General features: G+C 42.6%; 1 long non-coding RNA gene across 1 annotated transcript; it reads right to left on the minus strand.

Annotated features, from left to right (window-relative positions):
- Positions 1 to 427: 427 nt before the first annotated feature.
- LOC106732063 (uncharacterized) lies at positions 428 to 5,198 on the minus strand. The gene is made up of 3 exons (XR_016349558.1): positions 5,077 to 5,198; positions 2,562 to 2,632; positions 428 to 529 (listed from the first exon to the last, which is right to left on the minus strand). It is a non-coding gene; the product is annotated as an uncharacterized LOC106732063 (long non-coding RNA).
- Positions 5,199 to 8,104: the final 2,906 nt, after the last annotated feature.

Below are 8,104 nucleotides of genomic sequence, written 5' to 3' on the forward strand. Positions count from 1 at the left end.
ACGATTTAGCCCATAATTAGTAACATTAAAATAAAGATGTCAAATTAAACACTGCAGAAGAATTGCTCTAAGCGTGCATGGTGTCATCCATGCATTTTACATATCACATGGAGAGAGTACGGTGAAAAATGGGGATGCGCAAGCTATGTTTCTTTGACCTTGCTTTCTCTAACAAACGTATAACAAAGTGTATATATACTCCTACTGAAAAAAAAGTCCAAAACAAGACACTCCATTGCTCACACTTCTCTGTCTGAGGAGAGGATGCTAGAACAAACACATTAAGCAGATCTGTAGTCACATGGCTTAATGCACTAGTGGGAGGTTCTCGGAAACTACAGTGATGACCAGAGGTAGAACACCCTAGACAGAAGAGAATATAGGAGAGATAATAAAAGGACAAATTATTATATATTCTATCTGCCCACCTGCTTATCGTGAGGATGACAAAGATGTTGGGTTCTCTCCTTCCTCCCTGTCTAGGAGGCTGTTACATATATACTGCATTACTTGCGTTTTCAATTAGCATCTATTGAAGTCACCGAGAGAAAAAAAAGTATAATTAAATAAGGCTTTAGAGGATAGGTAATAAATGACTAGTGAAATCAATGGATTGAAGTAAAGCCAAAGATCTATATGGCCATTCACGAGATGTAAGACAGCTAAACAGTTCACTGTGACCAATGAAGATCTCAATTAAAATCAGTACTGATTAGCTTCAATAAAATGTAAGCCTATCAGGACCTGTTAGATGTTAGCATATACTTTAAATGATCGGGGGCATGATCTTGCAAGATGCTGAGCTGATTTACCTGAACCTGTAAAGCATTAAGCACATGTTTAATAATAGGCATTGTTTTTAAATGGAATACTTACATACAGGCAGTCCCCGGGTTACGTACAAGATAGGGACTGTAGGTTTGTTCTTAAGTTGAATCTGTATGTAAGTTGGAACTGGCATCCAGATTCAGCGCCTGGGCTGTCCCGCTGCGGGTGTCCTCCGCAGCTTTGCTCCGCGTCTCCCTGGTCTGACCAGCAGACCAAGGAGACGGGGAGCAGCTTTTCTCGCCCCGGAGAACACGGGCAGCGGGACCGTGGCTCATCTGGGTGTCCCGCCGCTCCCGTCCTCCGGGGCGAGAAAAACCCCGTTCGTAACTGCAGATCCAACATAAGTCGGATCCGCGTAACTCGGGGACTGCCTGTACTTAATATTAAATATGCTTTTATGTTCATTGCATGGGATTTGGGCCAGAGAACTCTGAGCTTCGCAGGGTCAACCCTCTGACAAATAGGGAAAAGATTACTTATGGGTTTAAAAATAAGCATGTGCTTAACTATTTGCTGAAGGAGAGCTGTAAGCAGGTTGCAGTTTTGCTTTTGTTGTTTGTTAGTTCTATTAAGTTATAACATAGGCATATTTGTCTGCGATTTATTTCTATCCTTTTTTTAAAAAAAACATTCTTGGTGTTTTAATATTTAATAACACCATTAGATGTTGAGGTACTTAGAATTTTTGTTTGTCAACATTCTGTTTCCATTATCACTCTAGTAATTACTGCTATGTTTTTAATTGATTAAATAAGAGTTCTCTTCTAACATTTAAACCTAAAGGTTAATAGCAAAAATGTGTGATGATAGAAACTGTAAAACTGCATGGCTTAGTTGCCTACTGGGGTCAAAGCAGAACTATGTAGTGTCCTCCATAATCCACAAAGTGAAGAAAGCCAAATATTCACAACATCCTTTTTTGAGTTGAAACATGCTGTTTTCATGTTTGCAAAATGTGGATTGTATTGCGGCAATTTTAAAATATTTCAATTTCTATATTAAACTTTGAAAACTGTTTAGCTACCAAGTTTACTGGGGAAAATATTGCGAAAGACTTATATGCAAATTTTAAAATGGGGCTGGTTGTTGATAAGACTAAATACATGAAACTGGATCTGATTCTCAGGTTGGCTGAATCTAGCCCTTATGTCTCCAATCACATTTTTGTGGATAGATGCCTGCAGCTCTGAGAAGCCCTATTTGCTTTTCTGTTTTTCTAAAGGGAAATCATATCTGGAAGAATCAGCATAGTTTTTGTAAAGGGAAATCATGCCTCAATCTACTAGAACTCTGTGAGAGGGTCAACAACATGTGGACAAGGGTGATACAGCAGATATTTTGTACTTAAACATTCAGAAGACCTGTGACAATCTCACCAAGGCTGTAAGCAAAGTAAGCATCCTGGGATAAAAGGGAAGGTCCTATCATATAACTGGTTAAAAGGAAACAAAGGGTATGAATAAATTATCACTCTTCAGAATGGAGAAAGGTAAAAAGTGGCATCCCCCAGAGGTCTGTATTGGGACCACTGCTTTTCAACATATTCAGAAAGGATCTAAAAGAGGAGTAATAGTGATGCGGCAACATTTGTAGATGATACAAAACTACTTGATATTAAATGCAAAACAGACTGCAAAGTGGTACAAAGGAATCTCGCAAAACTGTGAATGGACAACAAAATGACAGATCAAATTCAATACTGATACATGCAAAATAATGAACATCTAAATTACCTATTATCACCCAAGAAAAAATTTTGGAGTCATTGTGGCTAGCTCTCTGAAAACATCCACTCATTGTGCACCTGCAAGTCAAAAAAGCAGAATGTTGGGAATCAATAGTAAAGGGACGGAACAGCTTTCCATATGAGGAGAGATTAATATGACTGGAACATTCCAACCTGGAAAGGAGAGGGCTAAGGGGAGGGGATGGCATAACTGGTTTGGAAAAAGTAAATAAGAAAGTGTTATTGACTCCTTTTAATCACACAAGAACTAGGGGTCCCCAAATAAAATTGATAAGCAGTAGGTTTAAACATACAAAAGGAAGCATTTCTTCAAAAACACACAGTCAATCTATGGAACTCTTTGCCAGAGGATGTTGTGAAGGCCAAAACTATAAAGACTCAAAAAGAACTAGATACATTAATGTAGGATAGGCTATTAGCCAGAATTGGTAGGGATGGTCTCCTTAGCCCAGAGGTGGGGAACCTGTGGCCCATGGGCTGCATGTTCTTCATCAGGGTTAGCCACTGGCGGGCTGCAAGATGGTTTATTTACCGAGTGTTTGCAGGCACAGAGCCCTGCGGCACCCAACAGGCATGGTTCAATATTCCATACCAATAGGAGCTGTGGGAAGAAGTGGCCTGGCCTGCAGGTTCCCCACCCCTGCCTTAGCCTCTGTTTGCCAAAAGCTAGGAATGGATAACAGAGGATAGATCACTTGATTATTATCTGTTCCGTTCACTCACTCTGAATAGCCTGGTACTGGCCACTATTGGAAAACAGGGTACTGAGCTAGATGGCCTTTGATCAGACCTAGTACAGCCATTCTTATGTTCCCCTCTTCCTTCTCTGCTCACCTAGATGAGGAGGGATGGTACCCCTCCAAGTCTTCTCTATCTACAATCTGATGCTTCGCATTAATAAATATGAAATTAGCAGTGTTTTGGTGGCTCTGCTCTAAGTTTCATGCCAGAAAGTTTGAGCTTGTTCCTCAACTTCATTTGGGATATACACACATGCAACTGATGGAACCAAAAATTCTAGGGCTCGATTATTTCTACCCAGGAGGGAAATGACTTGAATTAAGGAAATCATTAAATAGGATACAGAGGGCAAAGCCTAACCCATTTCCCCCCCACCCTCACCCCAACAAAAAGAACTGGAGGCAGGGGAGAAATGACAAAGAGCTGAAACTACTGCCTAATAGGCAGGAAAGTTACTTAGCCACATTTATGCAGAGTCTGTCCTCCCTGATCCCCAGTTCTGCTTGAGGAAACAACAGTTATTACACAGGCACTGGAATCATCTCTAGTATTTTTGGAAGTATAATTTATAAAAGTAGCAGTTTTTTGAACGTTGAAGAATTTGGCTATTAGCAACTCCATTTATCTGAAGAAGTGGGCTGTGCCAACAAAAGTTCAAGATACCATCTACATTTTTTTTCTTAGTCTCTAAGGTGCTGCAGGACTATTCATTGTTTTTAAAATCTGGTCAGTATGTTTTTTCTGTCAACCTGATGATACTGCAATGATAAGTGTCTACCAGCCCATTGATCATAATACAAGTTGGACCTCCCTGATCCAGCACCCTTGGTCACGGATGAGGGATTTTGCCGGACTAGGCAAGGTCATTTCTGGTCCCCTGCCATAGCTCCCCCAACCATGGCCTGGCCCACTGGCCTCCCAAATGACTCCCCAGCTGCTGCTGGCCCCACTGCCGTGCTGACCTCGCTGGGCCACTGCCACAGCTCCCGGCCCTGCCAGGCAGCCACATGCTGGGGCTTCTGACCCCGCCAGGTAGCTGAGGCTCTGGGCCCCGCTGGACCACCGCTGCTGCTGCTGCTGCAGCTCACCACCCTGGCTGTCAGCAATGCACTGGGTCTCCTAGCCCATCTGGGCAGCCCCGTTGCCATGCGCTGGGTGGTCTCACCATCACCTCTCTACAGGCAACAGCTGGCTCTGCACCGTAATCTCTGGTCCTGCAACATCCGTGCCAGACCAAAGATGTTGCCAGACTAGAGAGTCTTGGTTTAGAGAGTATCAGAGGGGTAGCCGTGTTAGTCTGAATCTGCAAAAGCGGCAAGGAGTCCTGTGGCACCTTATAGACTAACTGCAGTGTAGGAGCATAAGTTTTCGTAGGCAAAGACCCACTTCGTCAGATGCACGGTTTAGAGAGTTTTAATGTGTAGTAAATAACAAATTAAAATCATATTTAGACTCTCAGAAGAGGGAAATACAAAATGTTCAGTACCTCTTCCTCTTGGTATCTGTCTAGCTAGCTCAGATTGCCCATTTGTTGTTTTTTTCACTGAACAGAGGTGTCCCCTCGCTCTAGTAGTTAGCAAACTAGGGACTATGGTGGAACTAAGGGGACTTGTGAATGAATGGCAAGATGTGACAGGTTTTAACTGATAAGCTATATCTAGATAGAAAAGTAGACTACCATGCCAGCCAATTTTCATTTGCTAGATAACAGATGATGGCAACTGGCACTTTCTGATCATCTACACACCATGGTACTTTACCTGTGCCAACAACAGTGAATGCAACTGACTAAGGTCTGCAACATGGCCAAACAGCTTCAAAGCAGAGGATTCCAGTTTGACTCTTCAGGCACTAACTCACATCTGGGGGAAGGGGGACGCCTAAGAGAAAGATCCAAAACAAGAGAAAAAATGGAGAGAGACATAAGGACAAAGATAGCATAAAAAAAGAAGACGCAGACAAATGAGAATTTCTGCTACAGTTAGGCCCACCAACTGAGAGGGAGGAAGACAAAGGGGGCAGCTGTCCTGGGGCCTGGTAATTCAAAAGGGTCTGAGGTTCCCTGCTAATCTGAGGTTCCCTGCTATCTGCCAGGGGCCTGGCATGACTCTCAGCTTGCCTGGTTATACACTCCCTCAAGGTGAACAGTACTGTGCTCCGTGAGTAGTTCCATGGAAGTTAACGGGCATATTGCACAATGTGAGTGAGGGTTGGATGATCAGGCCTATATAAGCACCACATTTTGCTTTTATACTGAAAAATTGTGGTTTCTGGCAGGTTCGTTTTGTGCAATAGCTTAGGAAATAAGCTACAGCTCCCAGCTTTGGTCCTGGCTAGAAGGAGTTTAGAAACCAATGATGTAAATTCCTGATGGGTTTTCAACAGAAAACAATGAGCCATCTTTTCTAAATTAAGAAATTAGAAGTGACTTCAATAATAGAAAGAAGGCTAACTATGAGGCCCACATTATCCAGTTGGATGACACTGGACAACACATGAGCTGTTTGATTTTGATTCATGTTTGTGCTCATTAGATCCTTATTTACATATTGTTCAGAATAATCCTGTTTGTTTTAAAATTATGTTAAAATAAATACTATCAAAGGACTTATTTTATAGGAAACAAATGTATTCATGCCAGGGAAAGTTCATTAAGTTGTAACCAAGAATGAATGAAGCAGTGGATATTATAAAAAGGGGGAAATCTGGGAGAAGACATAATTTTGGTTCTTCACTACCTCATTATTTGTAATCAGTGGTATATAAACTTCATATTATAATTCAGGATCAATTCAGATGCAAATATATGAGTATTAATTGTATATGTAAAAGAAGAAAACCGTGACCATGTTAAAATGTATTTTTCTGCTGATTCTGTATACTCTAAGAAATTCAAAATTTAAGAAGTTTCACATCACCTGTGTGTGCTTATAGTGAAATAAATTCCTGTTGAATTCAAAAGCACCGGAGTTTCACACACAGTAAGCATAGTTTAAGAGAGGCCAAGTGTTGAAGTCGAATGTGCCAATTAAAAAAGAAAAAAGTTTCTTGTAGTCTAGCTGCCATGTTGCTTTTCCATGGGGATATATACATTCTGCAGAGTTCAGAGCTAGTTGGTTTTCTCCTTGATGCAACACATGCATAACTCTCATTATATTAGGGGTGGGCAATAAAAAAACAGCAGACTGCAGGGTTAGCCCCTGGCGGGCTGGCACCACTATGTTTACCTGTGATTCACGGCCAACCAGAGCTGCAATCCTCCGATAACTGTGGAGGCAGTAAACATGGAGGTGGGGGCCCACCAGAGACTAACTCTACGGATCGGATCCAGCCCACGGGCCAGATTTTGCTCACCCCTGCATTATGTAAATTAAGAGTTTTGCATGTAGCAAGGCAAAAATTCACCTCTCCTGTTCAAAGCAAGACCGCACAGAATTTGCAGAGCAGGGAAGCAGAGCTGTAAAATCTTGTTTAATCAGTTAAACATAATGTTTAACTGGTTAACCGATTAAAGGGGAGTGAGCAACCCCCTGTGCACAGAAGCTGCTCCAGCCAGCTTGAGAGCCCCTGTCTGCGGTAGGCCCCTCAGGGCTGGAGCAGCCCTTTATCCATGGCTGGAGAGCTGCTCCAGACTCCACTGGTTAACAGGAGCCGGTAATCCTCACTCGTTAACCATTCACCGTCCTACAGGGAAGTGACTTAGGGGAATATGAGGAGATAAAATGATTTTCCCTAATCCGGAAGGGTATCGGAATCGCAGACAGCCATGTTTCAGTCCCTCAATGTTTTGAGGTCAATCCACACAAATCACATAACTACTCACTACAAGCCTGATCCAAGCCCACTGAAATCAACAGAAAGATTCCCACAGACTTTTTTGGTACCTGACTCAGGGGCTAACCCCCTCCAATGCTTTCTAGCTCAGATTCCTTAAGGCCATGGAATGTGGCAATATGAAAATTAGTTTCACTATGTGAAGAGCATAGTAGAATTCCCCTGCACAGGTTCCTCATAGATTATTCTTCAGCTCCATGGAACAAACCTACCAGTTCAGCCTCATTTTAACATTTACACAGGTCAGGCTACGCTCCCAAAGTAAAGGGAGAGAAGACTCTTACATGTTCTGTAACTCAAACTATCTTATTTACATTTACATTTTTATTTTTTGAATTTAGAGAAAATGTTATGTGCACTAAGGAGCAGACTATGCCTTTAAGGCACAGCCTCAAGGTGTATGGGAAAAGGTTGCCCCCCTCTAACTCTAGAACAAATGGGCAATCTAGGGTAGTGAATGGGTCACATGAGCGATCCTGCCTCATCTCAGTGGGCCGCAAGAATGTTGGTCTCTCGAAGTAGGATAGTTGTGCTAACTGCACATGTGTACCTAGAATTTGCAGAGTAAGCTGACTGAACCTTAGGAGCTCTGGGATTGGATACAGAGTGAACACACAGCTCTGATAGTCAATGTTGTGTGCAATCAGCATGCACCTCATTTCACATGCCCTTTATGTGTATGTCCCTTTGGTGATACTGGTAGGGAAAAAACAACACAGACAGGAACCAACGAATCTGGCAACTTTGCACATAGACAATGGTAAACAAAATGTCTCGTGAGTCACACATAGAACCCCAATGTGCCTCTGTGGTGGGCAATCTGCAGCTCTAGGGCCACATTCACCCAGCAGGGTTCAATGTGCAGCCCACATACCTCACCTCTGCCCTGTGTCTGCACCTCTCTCGCGCTTAGGGACCCCATACTTACCTACTCTTTCCCCTCCTTCCCCCCGC

Source organism: Pelodiscus sinensis, chromosome 5, assembly GCF_052426305.1.
Source record: "Pelodiscus sinensis isolate ZL-2025 chromosome 5, ASM5242630v1, whole genome shotgun sequence".
Classification (NCBI taxonomy): Eukaryota; Metazoa; Chordata; order Testudines; family Trionychidae; genus Pelodiscus; species Pelodiscus sinensis.